Source organism: Schistocerca americana, chromosome 11, assembly GCF_021461395.2.
Source record: "Schistocerca americana isolate TAMUIC-IGC-003095 chromosome 11, iqSchAmer2.1, whole genome shotgun sequence".
Lineage (NCBI taxonomy): Eukaryota > Metazoa > Arthropoda > Insecta > Orthoptera > Acrididae > Schistocerca > Schistocerca americana.
Window position 1 is genome coordinate 77,422,113 of NC_060129.1, and position 13,109 is coordinate 77,435,221.

At 39.3% G+C, this 13,109-nt stretch overlaps 1 protein-coding gene across 7 annotated transcripts in view; it reads left to right on the forward strand.

Moving 5' to 3' along the window:
• LOC124553577 (zinc finger protein 724-like) overlaps positions 1-13,109 on the forward strand; it is a 79,400-nt gene that overhangs the window by 24,083 nt on the left and 42,208 nt on the right. The window lies entirely within an intron of this gene.

Genomic DNA, 13,109 nt, shown 5'->3' on the forward strand with positions numbered 1-13,109 from the left:
AACTCACCCTGCTTATTTTTGCAACTGGGGTAGGTTTTCAATAGTTGCTGTTCTATTCAAGTCAGCTGACAGTGGCATATATAGCAGGGCAAAGACGGTCCACAAAATTTATACATTTGGCCTTATTTCTCACAAACACACAAGTGATAAAAATGAGCCTAAATATGCCCTGAGAAAAGCTTACATATTCTAGATGAACCTAAATGTGGACTGAGAAAACCTTACATATTCCTGCTTATTCAGTAACACACAGTAAAACAAACAAAATACCTTGTGGAAAGAACATTCTGCACTTGTTCTGTATGCACTACGTGACCACTTTAATTTGCCGAAAATGCTACAAGAGTTTTTAAGTTCAATGGGACAGAAAATAAATTCATTAAATCACTGCAACTGTATAGATAAGTTCATGAAACTAGGTTTGATTGATGTGGAAACAGTCCATCAATAAGGTACATAAATTAAATGAAGTAAAGAATCAGGGAAAGAATAAAGATGGGTGTGAATGGAGGGCAGTTGCTCAAAACTGACCTACTGTAGCCCACCTTGTCATTCACTGAAAGCTGAAATTGTGCCAAGTGTGTGTTTGGGTTGTTTAGACTGGAAAGTTTTGGGGAGAGAACCACTAAGAATTTGTACGTTACTGCATGTAAGGCAAGTGGTCACTGCTATTTACTTCAGAGGCTGTATTCATTCATAGTCCTGGTGGAAAATTTGTCTTTAGTTTTGGATTAATACAATAATGGTCATTAGAGTGAACATGGCATATACACTAGCTGTTTTCTATGATTTATGTAGTCTTTCTAGTGTTGTAGGTGAAGCCAGTATATTTTTATCTGTACAAATTTAGGATAATTCATAATTTGTATAATTTCAAGTGTAAAATAAATGTTGTGGTTGATAAAGCCTCCATAATTTACTGTCTCTGTAGCATGACAGTGGTATTAGAGAGAAGGAGAAGGTTGTGTTCTATTTTCTGTGCAGAAATGAAATGCCACTCTGTGCAGAATGGTGGAACTTCTAGTGAAGAAAAATAGCGGATCTTGTGTGTGTGTGTGTGTGTGTGTGTGTGTGTGTGTGTAGTTGGTATGTAAGAATTAATTTTTGTTGATATTTGGTGGTTTATCTTCTTCTGACATGGCAGACTTCCAGAGTGAATAGACATTTGGTTTAAGATGTTTGACTGTGGCATCCACATTTCCTTGCTGTTTAGGGATAACTGCTATCTACCTTTGTAGCTGAGGGGTTAGCATAGCTGACTGTCATAAGAGTGACATATGTTTGATTCCCAGGTCGATCAAAGGTTTTCCTTGGTGGGAGGACTTAAATGGGTTGACCACATGCCCCCCCCTCCCCCCCAACCCATACCACATCCAATAACACTATCTGCAGCAGATGATATGGTGAGACAAGCCAAAAAGTGGAAGGTTAGAAATTTAATACTAATCGTTACTTCTGTGACATCATTAGTCATTTGAAAGCATTCCCTCCACTTTCCCCTCCTCCACCCCTCTTATGAGAGAGTCACATACAGCCAAGGTACAGAAGTTTTGATTGCATTATTTTTTTATTTTCTTAAAGTTCCATTGAATAACCGAAATCCTAGTGTTCACTGCTTGTGAATGGCTCTGAGCGTAATGTAAGTTTTTGAACTTTGTAAAAATATTTGACATGTAAGTGATGTATGAAAGTTAAATGAACACTTATAAGAAGCGTAACTTTATTAACCGTGACCATTGGTGATAACTTTTTATTACATGTATAAGTAATGGATGCCCAACATCTACATGATTACTCTGCAATTCACATTTAAGTGCTTGGTAGAGGGTTCATCGAACCACAATCATACTATCTCACTACCATTCCACTCCTGAACAGCGCGTGGGAAAAACGAGCACCTAAACCTTTCTGTTCAAGCTCTGATTTCTCTTATTTTATTTTGATGATCATTCCTACCTATGTAGGTTGGGCTCAACAAAACATTTTCGCATTTGGAAGAGAAAGTTGGTGACTGAAATTTTGTAAATAGATCTCGCCGCGACGAAAAACGTCTTTGCTTTAATGACTTCCATCCCAACTCGCGTATCATATCTGTCACACTCTCTCCCCTATTACGTGATAATACAAAACGAGCTGCCCTTTTTTGCACCCTTTCGATGTCCTCGGTCAATCCCACCTGGTAAGAATCCGACACCGCACAGCAATATTCTAACAGAGGACGAACGAGTGTAATGTAAGCTGTCTCTTGAGTGGACTTGTTGCATCTTCTAAGTGTCCCGCCAATGAAACGCAACCTTCGGCTCACCTTCCCCACAATATTATCTATGTGGTCTTTCCAACTGAAGTTGTTGGTAATTTTTACACCCAGGTACTTAGTTGAATTGACAGCCTTGAGAATTGTACTATTTATCGAGTAATCGAATTCCAACGGATTTCTTTTGGAACTCATGTGGATCACCTCACACCTTTCGTTATTTAGCGTCAACTGCCACCTGCCACACCATACAGCAATCTTTTCTAAATCGCTTTGCAACTGATACTGGTCTTTGGATGACCTTACTAGACGGTAAATTACAGCATCATCTGCGAACAATGTAAGAGAACTGCTCAGATTGTCACCCAGGTCATTTATATAGATCAGGAACAGCAGAGGTCCCAGGACGCTTCCCTGGGTAACACCTGATATCACTTCAGTTTTACTCGACGATTTGCCATCTATTACTACGAACTGCAACCTTCCTGACAGGAAATCACGAATCCAGTCGCACAACTGAGACGATACCCCATAGGCCCGCAGCTTGATTAGAAGTCGCTTGTGAGGAACGGTTTCTTCCGGAAATCTAGAAATACGGAATCAACTCGAGATCCCCTGTCAATAGCGGCCATTACTTCGTGCGAATAAAGAGCTAGCTGCGTTGCGCAAGAACGATGTTTCCTGAAACCATGCTGATTACGTATCAATAGATCGTTCCCCTCGAGGTGATTCATTATGTTTGAATACAGCATATGCTCCAAAACGCTACTGCAAACCAACGTCAATGATATAGGTCTGTAGTTTGATGGATTACTCCTACTACCCCTCTTAAACACTGGTGCGATCCGCGCAATTTTCCAATCTGTAGGTACAGATCTATCGGTGAGCGAGCGGTTGTATATGATTGCTGAGTAGGGAGCTATTGTATCAGCGTTATCTGAAAGGAACCTAATCGGTATACAATCTGGACCTGAAGACTTGCCCATATCAAGCGATTTGAGTTGCTTCGCAACCCCTAAGGTATCTACTTCTAAGAAACTCATGCTAGCCAGCTGTTCGTGTTTCAGATTCTAGAATATTCCATTCGTCTCCCCTGGTGAAGGAATTTCGGAAAACTGCGTTCAATAACTCCGCTTTAGCGGCACAATCGTCGGTAACAGTACCATCGGCACTGCGCAGCGAAGGTATTGACTGGTGTCAGTGTATGAAGGAAGATTCCTCCCTGCAGTAATTGTTGCTCTGTTAACCTGCCTTAATGTTACATTGCTATAAGAGAAAAGCTGGTAGCCATAAGCAGTAAAATATCTGGTTGGTATATATTTGAAACTTAGTTGTTACTGTTCACTGAATACTTAAAGTTAAGGAAGATGGTTGTATCCAGTGCACAAGGCATACATTTGAGTTTTAATGCACAAGTCGCACCAATATTCATGAAAGGTAGTAAGAGTAATCCACTCAATTACAGGCCCATATCATTAACGTCAATATTCAATGGGATTTTGGAGTATATATTGTGTTCAAATGTTATGAATTACGTTGAAGAGAATGGTCTATTGACACACAGTCAGCACAGGTTTAGAAAAAAATCATTCATATGTGTCTACAACTATCTCTTTACACTCACAAAGTGCTGAGTGCTATTGACAAGTGATTTCAAATTGATTCTGTATTTCTATATTCCCAGAAGGCTTTTGATACTGTTACACACAAGTGACTCATAGTGAAACTGTGTGCTTATGGAATATCGTCTCAGTTATGTGATTAGATTCGTGATTTCCTCTCAGAGAGGTTGCAGTTTGTAATAATTGACAGAAAGTCATGTAGTAAAAGAGAAGTGATTTCTGGCATTCTCCAAGGTAATGTTATAGGCTCTCTGCCGGTCATTATCTATATAAATGATTTAGGAGAAAGTGTGAACAGCTGTCTAAGGTTGTTTGAATATGATGCTGTTGTTTATCATCTAGTGAAGTCATCAGAAGATCAAAACGACTTGCAATACAATTTAGAAAAGTTATCTATGTGGTGCGGAAATTGGGATCTGGCCCTAAATAACGAAAAGTGAGAGTTCATCCACATGAGTGCTAAAAGGGATCTCATAAACTTCGGTTACATGATAAATCAGTCAAATCTAAAGGCTGTAAATTCAACTCAATACCAAGGAATTGCAGTTACGAACAACTGTAATTGGGAAGAACACAGAGAAAATGTTGTGGGGAAGACACAAATCTACCAAAGGGACTTCCTACACTGCGCCTGCCTGTCCTCTTTTGGAGTACTGCTGCGCAGTCTGGGATCCTTACCAGATAGGGTTAACAGAGTATGCTGAGAAAGTTCAAAGAGCAGCAGCACAATTTGTGTTATTGCGAACTACAGGATTTGGGGTGGACATCATTTAAAAGATTTTTTTTGTTGTGACAGAATCTTCTTACAAAATTTCAGTCACCAACTTTCTCCTCCAAATGCGAAAATATTTTGTTGACGCCAACTTATGTAGGGAGAAACGATCATTGTAATAAAATAAGGGAAATTAGAGCTCGCACGGAAAGATATAGGTGCTCATTTTTTCTGCGTGCTGTTTGAGACTGGAATGATAGACAATTATTGTGAAGGTGGTTTGATGAACCATCTGCCAGGCACTCAAGTGATTTGTGTAGTATCCATGTGGGTGCAGATGTAGAATGGAGCATTGCATTTCCTAAACAGCATGCACTGAAAAGACATGGTGACAGTGTGAAGCTGTGTAAATAGCACAAAATTTGGTTAATTCTATTGATACTGTATTCATTTTATGACCAAAAATCACTTTCTGTTTGTGGGTTTTCAGTTGACAATGCAATCATTTGCTGTATTTCCTGAGTTTAATTAATTTTGAAATGTTATATCACCTCTCCCCTGCCCCCCCCCCCTCCCCCACCACCACCACCACCACCACCACCACCACCACCACCACCCACACGAGTGTAAGCTTAGGATACAGCAGGTCCTCATGCGACTCAGAGTAGATTTTGACAGAGATAGGTAATGAAAGTATGCCAAGAAGATCATTCGTACAAGCAGAATCAAATTTATGTTCTATTGTAAGAAAAAAATGAGCATAAAGGAAATATCTACAAATATGTGATAGAAGACTCCGGTATGTCTGTGAAGCTAGGAAGTTTTGCAAGTCTCAATATTTATGGTGGATATGTAGCTAGACTTACACATTTTATACACTATCTGGTCAGAAGTATCCGGACACCTATTGCTGAAAATTAATATGGAGTGTCCACTTTTCTTCTTTATGAAGGCATGAACTCTGTGGGACACTTTCAGTGATGTATCTCAATACCTGATGGCAGCTCATTCTTCCTTAAGAGCAGAAACCAAGAAGGCAGTATCGATGGATGTTGGGGACTGAGTGGTGGTGGATGTTCTGTCTAATCCCAAAGGTGGTACATAGGATTTGTGTCAGGATTTGGGTTGGTGTAGGCTAGTGCAATTCAGCACCATTATTGTCCACAAACCATTGCTTCACAGATGCTGATTTATAGCAGGGGGCATTACCATTATGATACAATAAACATCTCTGAACTGTTCCTGTACTGTATACACTGTATTCAGCACACAGAACGGTAAAACATGTTCGTATCATTCCACATTTAGCATTTTCTTAGGTGCAATAAGAGAAGCACGCACCAGCCACAAAGTACAGCCCTATACTGTAACTACCTGTTCTCCATACTTCACAGTTGGCACTACACATGATGGGAGGTGACATTCTCCAGGCATTCACCAAACCCAAAGCATTCCATTGGATTGCTGCAGCATATAGCATGATTAATCAGTCCAAATCACTTATTTAGTCACGCATGGCCCAGAGGCATCATTCTTTATACCACCACGAACATTGCTTACCACTGACTACAGAAATGGGTAGCTTATGAGGATATGCTCAACTGTTGTAACCCATTCTTTTTAACCCCCTACACACAGTCATTATGCTAGCTAGACTGCTGGTAACAACTTGGAACTCAAGACTGTTTCCTTCCATTAATTCGAAAAGTACTGAGAAGAAGGGCAGGATGATAGGACTCATGTTAAGACATTGGGGAGTAACTTCCTTGATATTGGAGACAGCTGTAGACGACAAAACTTAAGGGGAAGACAGAGGTAGGAATACATCCAACAAATAATTCAGGGCATTGAATTTGATACAGATACAGAAGAGGGCAAAAAATACAAATATTAATGTTACCCATGTCAAACAGGATCTGTAAATGAAGTACAGTTAATTGTTATGTAGTGCATAGCAGAAAATCATGATACAGTGTCATGAGAGAGGCTCAAAACTGTAAGTAATTTATTTATTTACTTTTTTCCTTGAGAAGCATGTGTCATAGGTCCATTTCCAAAGGACACAGTAAGAAGAGTCTGAAATTGTAACATTTATTCTAATATATGCCTCGCAAAATGACTGCGATGGCGAAACCAGAGGCTGTAGAACCCATAAAGATGCTTTCCAACACTTCTTCTTCCCAAGCACTTGAACTACACAAAAACATCTGAAATCTTTAGATGTTTTTATAGTTGTATCTCTCTTGTTGGGAAGTGGGAAATATTTGTAATGGTGCCAGAAGCACACTCTATAATATACAATAAAGTGGCTTGCATGGTTAAGATGTGACTTGAATGACAGGTCTCAGGGATGAGCATGTGGCATAATTTGTTGTAGGCAGGGATATAGACTGTAAATTACATATTTAGTGTGAAACACATCTTGGAGATGTTCCAGGAATTGAAATAACCCATGTCTCCAATATTTGTAGATTTTACAAGAGTGGACAGTAATCAGACATCGATCATTCAACAGTGTGGGGGAGTGTTGGAAATCAAGGAAGGTAGTGTACTTAGTGAGAGGGTGGTAAGAAACAACGGTAAGGTGATACAGTAGAACCTAGCTAATGTGACCTCGGATAGTTCAATTCCCCACTTAGTCTGACCATGCCATTTCTGGTTTTTGTGTGCATACCCCGTCTGTCACTACAGTTAGTTCTGTGATGTGGATCAGTAGGCAGGTGACCATTGATAGATGCAGTAATTCGATCAGTTTTAGTATGAAATAACTTGTTTCTTACCTGATCAGTAAGTGTTACTTTGAATTCATTTTATAAATTAGTGACCATGTTTTTTTTTACATATCGAAGTATGTAATGTTTTTTTTACATATCGAAGTATGTAAAATTAAATTATAGCATCAACTAAACGTAAACATGTGATGCTGTCTTTAGCAGAGAAACTGATAGGATTTAGAAGGTTTGCTAAAGAAGTGTCTCTTTAAAAAACTGCAAATGAGGGGATGACAAAACAACAGTTGAAGAATGGAAAAAAATAGAAAAATTTATGAAAGTGACACAGTGACGATTGATGAGAAGAGTGAACTGAAAATGAGAAAGACTTTGAATAACACCAAAAGTGAAATTCTAGGTGATGCTTTGTGGGTATAGTTTGAGCAGGAGAGAAGAAAACAAAACTCTGTTGTGTGGACTAATTGTAAAAGAAAATACTGGCTGATCAAAAAGTCAGTATAAATTTGAGAACTTAATAAACCACGGAATGATGTAAATAGAGAGGTAAAAATTTACACAAATGGTTGGAATGACATGGGGTTTTATGAGAACAAAAAACAAAAAGAAGTTCACAAAATGTCTGACAGATGGCACTGGACAGCACAAAGTCAGTGACTGCACATGACAATCGTGTATAAAAGGAGCTGTAATGAGAGAGAGAATCAGATGCGCCAGCAGTCGCAGCAAATTGATGTTACTTGAAAAGGCGCATTTAATGAAGCTGTATTATCAGAATGGGGAATGTGCTTGTTCAGCGTTACGGTCCTATTGCTATAGGAAGGGGATTCGAATGGGTAAAGGTCCATTGACAAATGCAGCTGTGGCGAGAATGATTTCGAAGTTCGAATCCACGGGTTGTTTAGTCGATAGACCCCATAGTGGCCAACCGAGCACAAGGCGTAATGCTGCTGAGACAGTTCAGGAAGAACTGGAGACTGTAGAGGGTTCGTCCACGCACAGGGAAGTCAGCGCTCGTGCAGTCGCACCAGCATTCCATACACTACTGTTTGGTTGGCACTTAGGCGTACCCTCTGATGCTATCTGTAGAAAAGCCATCAGCATCATGAACTGTTACCTGGCGTTTTAGTGAAGTAGAGGGCATTTGCGGTGTGTGCATTTCAAAAGATGGCGGAAGATGACAATTGGCTGAGTAACGTGTTGTGGACCAACGAAGCTCATTTCACGCTCCGAGGGTCTGTCAATGCCCACAACTGCAGAATTTGGGCTACCGAAAATCCTAGAACTGTCGTGGAAACTCCATTGCACGGCGAGAAAGTCACAGTGTGGGTTGGATTTACCACATCTACCGTTATCGGGCCTTTTTTTCTTTGAGGAAATGCGTGATTCTGGTTTTGTAAGTGCTACCGTGACAGGTGAGAGGTACGACAGGTGAGAGATACGCCGATATGTTACAGAATCACATCATCCCCAGTCTGGCTGATAAACACCCACTGGAACGTACGATGTTTATGCAGGATGACGCTCCACCCGATATTGCTAGATGAGTGAAGATCTCTTGCGCATGTTGTTTGGTGATTATCGTATGCTCAGCTGCCACTTTCATCATGCTTGGCCTCCCAGGTCCCCAGACCTCAATCCGTGCGATTATTGGCTTTGGGGTTACCGGAAGTTGCAAGTTTATCATGATCGACCGACATCTCGAGGGATGCTGAAAGACAACATCCGACACCAATGCCTCACCATAACTCCGGACGTGCCTTACAGTGCTGTTAACAACATTATTCCTCGACTACAGCTATTGGTGAGGAATGATGGACATATTCAGCATTTCCTGTAAAGAACATCATCTATGCTTTGTCTTACTTTGCTATGCTAATTATTGCTATTCTGATCAGTTTTTTTGTTCTAATAAAACCCCAAGTCATTCCAAGCATGTGTGTCAATTTGTACCTCTCTATCTACATTATTCCGTGATTTATTCAGTTTTCAAATTTATATTGACTTTTTGATCACCCGGTATATTGATTTTGTATGAAAGATTAGGAGGAAATATTGGAAATGCAAAGTCTGTAACAGCCTGTAACTGTAACATCAGTGGAATGGCATTTGAAATGTAATTATTTTTGGTATGAAACTGTCTGCTGACAAAACAGCTGTCAATGAATTTGTTCCAAAATTTGAAAAAATTATTAAACATCAAAAGCTGATACCTTGCTAAATGTATAACATTGATGAGTGTGGCTTAAACTACAAAATGCTCCCTACAAGATCTGTTGCTGCACAAAATGAGTCTGTAATACATGAATAACTTGCAAAAGATAGAATAACTATTGATCTCTGTAGTAATGCTAATGGAAGCCACAAAATGCCATTGTTTGTAATTGGAAGAGGAAAAAAAACCAAGGGCGCTCAAGAACAGTGATATGACATCACTACCTGTGTATCGTGGTAACCAAAAGTCAGCATGGATGGAATACAGCCTCTCTAAGAAAAGGTTTTATGATTAGTTTATCCCTACCATTACAGAATGAAAAAAATAAAAATAAAAAAACCCTCCCTCAACATGTTAGATTGATACTTGACAATGTGACATCTCATCCATACGAAGATGAATGTGAAAAAGAAGTAGTAAAACTTTTTCTACCTGACAGTTTAACATATCTAATCCAACTCGTGGATGAGGGTGTCACTGAGTGGCTGAAGAGGTGATACCATTGAAAATTCACTGGATCAATTTTAGAAAGGATACAACAAGGTAGCAGCTTGTTTAAAGCTATGAAATCAATACATGCAAAAGATTTAAACTGTACAATTTCCAAAGCTTGGGAGGAAATACTGGCATCAATATTTGAAAAATCTTGTCAAAAAATGAATGAAAGAAACAAGTGAAGAGAATTAAGGTGAAACAGCACGTGCAACAAGTGATGAAAGTCAATACGTAGAAACACCAGCAGTTCTTAGAGATTTGCAGTCTTTACAACCATATGTTGAGGTCACTAGTCTGAGTGGATCAGTACAGCTGAAGTTGACTGCACAACAGAAGAAGAATTAACTGATGACAAAATGATTGATACTGCAACTCAAGCAACTGATGAGAATGAGGAAGATGATGAAGACAATGAACGTGCAGCTTGGTTCAGATCAATAATCATATACAGGTGCTAGAAAAGCATGTAATAAGCTCTTCAATATATCTCACATTTTGTGGATAGGAAATGGCAGAACAGTGCAGCAAAATCAAGCTTGTCATCTGCTGAGCAAAAGAACATTACAGACTTTTTCATCCTGCTAAAGAACAGAACATTTTTTGTCATATGAGTTCTCATGTTGTAATCAGTTAAGTGGAAATTAGTTGTGTGTCAGTGCAGTACTGTAATAAGGTATGTGCAGATGTTAAACTGCAAGAATAAAAGGAAGCCAACCAGTTGCAATAAATGATGGGTTTCAAATAATCTTTAAATCTGTCTTCTTCATAAGGAAAAAAAAAACATCAGAATAATACTTCATTCAGTAAAAGCTGTCTCCACATTCTGTCTGTATTGGCAATGGCCAGTATATCCCACACACTTAAAATAAGACCATATTAGTTGCTACATGCAGACCCTACTGCTAGTTACTAATGTGGTGTGTTATTTTAAGTGTTTGGTTTTACTGATTTGAGAAACCCTTGATTCTAGGGCCCTTAATCTTTACATATGGATATGCAAACTGTTGCCGATACATGTAATGTAGAGACAGCTTTTACTGGATGAATTACTAATGTGAAGTTTGTTTGTTCTTCTGAAGAAGATGGGTTTAAATCTGTCAAAACCAGGGTAAAGGTTGTTTGAAATCCACCATTTATTGCAGCAGGTTGGCTGTGGTTTATCCCTGCTGTTCTGTAACCATTGCTGTTGTGCAGCCATGTTCAAAATAATTCAAGTTGTTAAATTTTCATTCATGGTAACACTATCTTACTGTACAATACAGATGTATTTTAGACTGTAGGTAAGATTTTTTAGTGTATCTACATTCTCTTTGTGTTTTGCTTCTGTTTTAACAGTGAACACTATTTCAGACAGCACTTCCAGTAGAAAATTAAAGTTGTACTAAGATGTTATGGGTCAGTAAAAGGGTTCCTATGATAAACAACTTTTTTTGCATTCTGACCATGTTACTGGTCTGTAGCGGACAGATTGGCGAGGTAATACCTAAAATATTTATAGTGAAAAGTTTCTGTGCATGCACAGGTTGATGACAAGCTTATGTCGCTTGTCCAAGAATATTCATCATATTAATTAATAAATTAGAAGAAACAGCAAAGGTGGTAACTTTACTGGCAAATACAGGAGCTGAACACAGGACAATTTTATACAGCCATGGCAAAGTCCAGAGATGGGATGATGGTAATAGTGAGGTTTGTAGCCAATAGGACAGATGGAGCTGACCTGGACAGTAATCTTGAGAAAACATACATAATAGTTTTTTGATTCTTTCGAGAGGTCTAGTGCAGACTGCTTCACTGCAAGCTGAGAATTTTATTTTTGAGCCTAGGAAAATTTTTAAATATGGGTGCAACATACAGCTGCATATAAAACAATGGAGCATTCCAGAAAGTAATGTACTGCAATTTTTTTCTTAATTGAACAGAATGAGGATTATGCACACAAGAGAATGGTATTTTATCTACACACCCTATTTTTCCACGTAATCTCCATCTCATTCTAAGGCCTCCTCCAGTACGAGACAAGGGCCTCGGTGTCCTGTCGGTATCAGTCCTTGTCCTGATGGTGGATGCAGTGCTTCACTATGTGACTCGCCACCTCATTGTCCTCAAAGTGCTGAGTTGTAATGTGTTTGTCCTCACAAATGAAATCAGCCCACTACAACATGTCAGGTGTGACAGTTGTTGGTCTCCCGACAGCTGCAATTCGTGGAGCTCCACCAAACCGCCTTCTGACAACCTCACTCTTCATGCCCAGCTACTAACTGTACTTTTGTCTACAGCAGATGCTCCATAGACTTTGCGCAAGCGTTGTTGAATATTCCCCATAGTTTCTTCCTCTGCAGTGAGCAATTCAATGAAGGCACGCTGCTTGTAATGTACATCACCTACATATGCCATTTTGAAACTGTCTGATGGAAGTGATGGAAATTTGGCGTGCTCACTCAGGAGACTTCAGATTATGCATACATAATGTTTTGCATATGTAGCATATGTTTTGGCTGAGAAAGAAAATGTGGTGCATTACTTTCTGGGCAACCCTCGTTCATCCATAACCTTGCAAGTACAACAACAATTGACATCACACGCTATCCCAAAAAAACTGAAATCAAGGCATATAATGCAGTTACATTCCCAGTGTTGATTTATACAACTGACTCCTAGAGTCTTAAACCCAGATGATGATGAAGCTTGAGCTCTAAATCTCCAGTATCTTTGGTCCAGTGGAAGGTTCTGGTGATGTCTGGACAGAAGGAGAAATCAAAGGAAACAGCTGAAATGACAATGTAATGTTGTCAGAGAATGTCTTGTAAGCCAAAATACATTCGACCCAGAGCTGTGAGCATGAGAATTTGTTAATTTTGCAAACTCGGACAGCACATAGTAGGCGAGTTCATTAAATATGGAACAGAAGTTGTGGTAAATGACGAGGTGATGGAGGCGGCAAACTATTAGGTCAGCACATAAAGGTAAAGATCAGTAAGTGCTGTAAAGTATGCTGCATAGCAAAAAGAACTGGATCTTTGTAGTGCAGTTCAGCACAAGTTGAAATCATGGGAATGTGTGTTGTTATACAAGCAGCTCA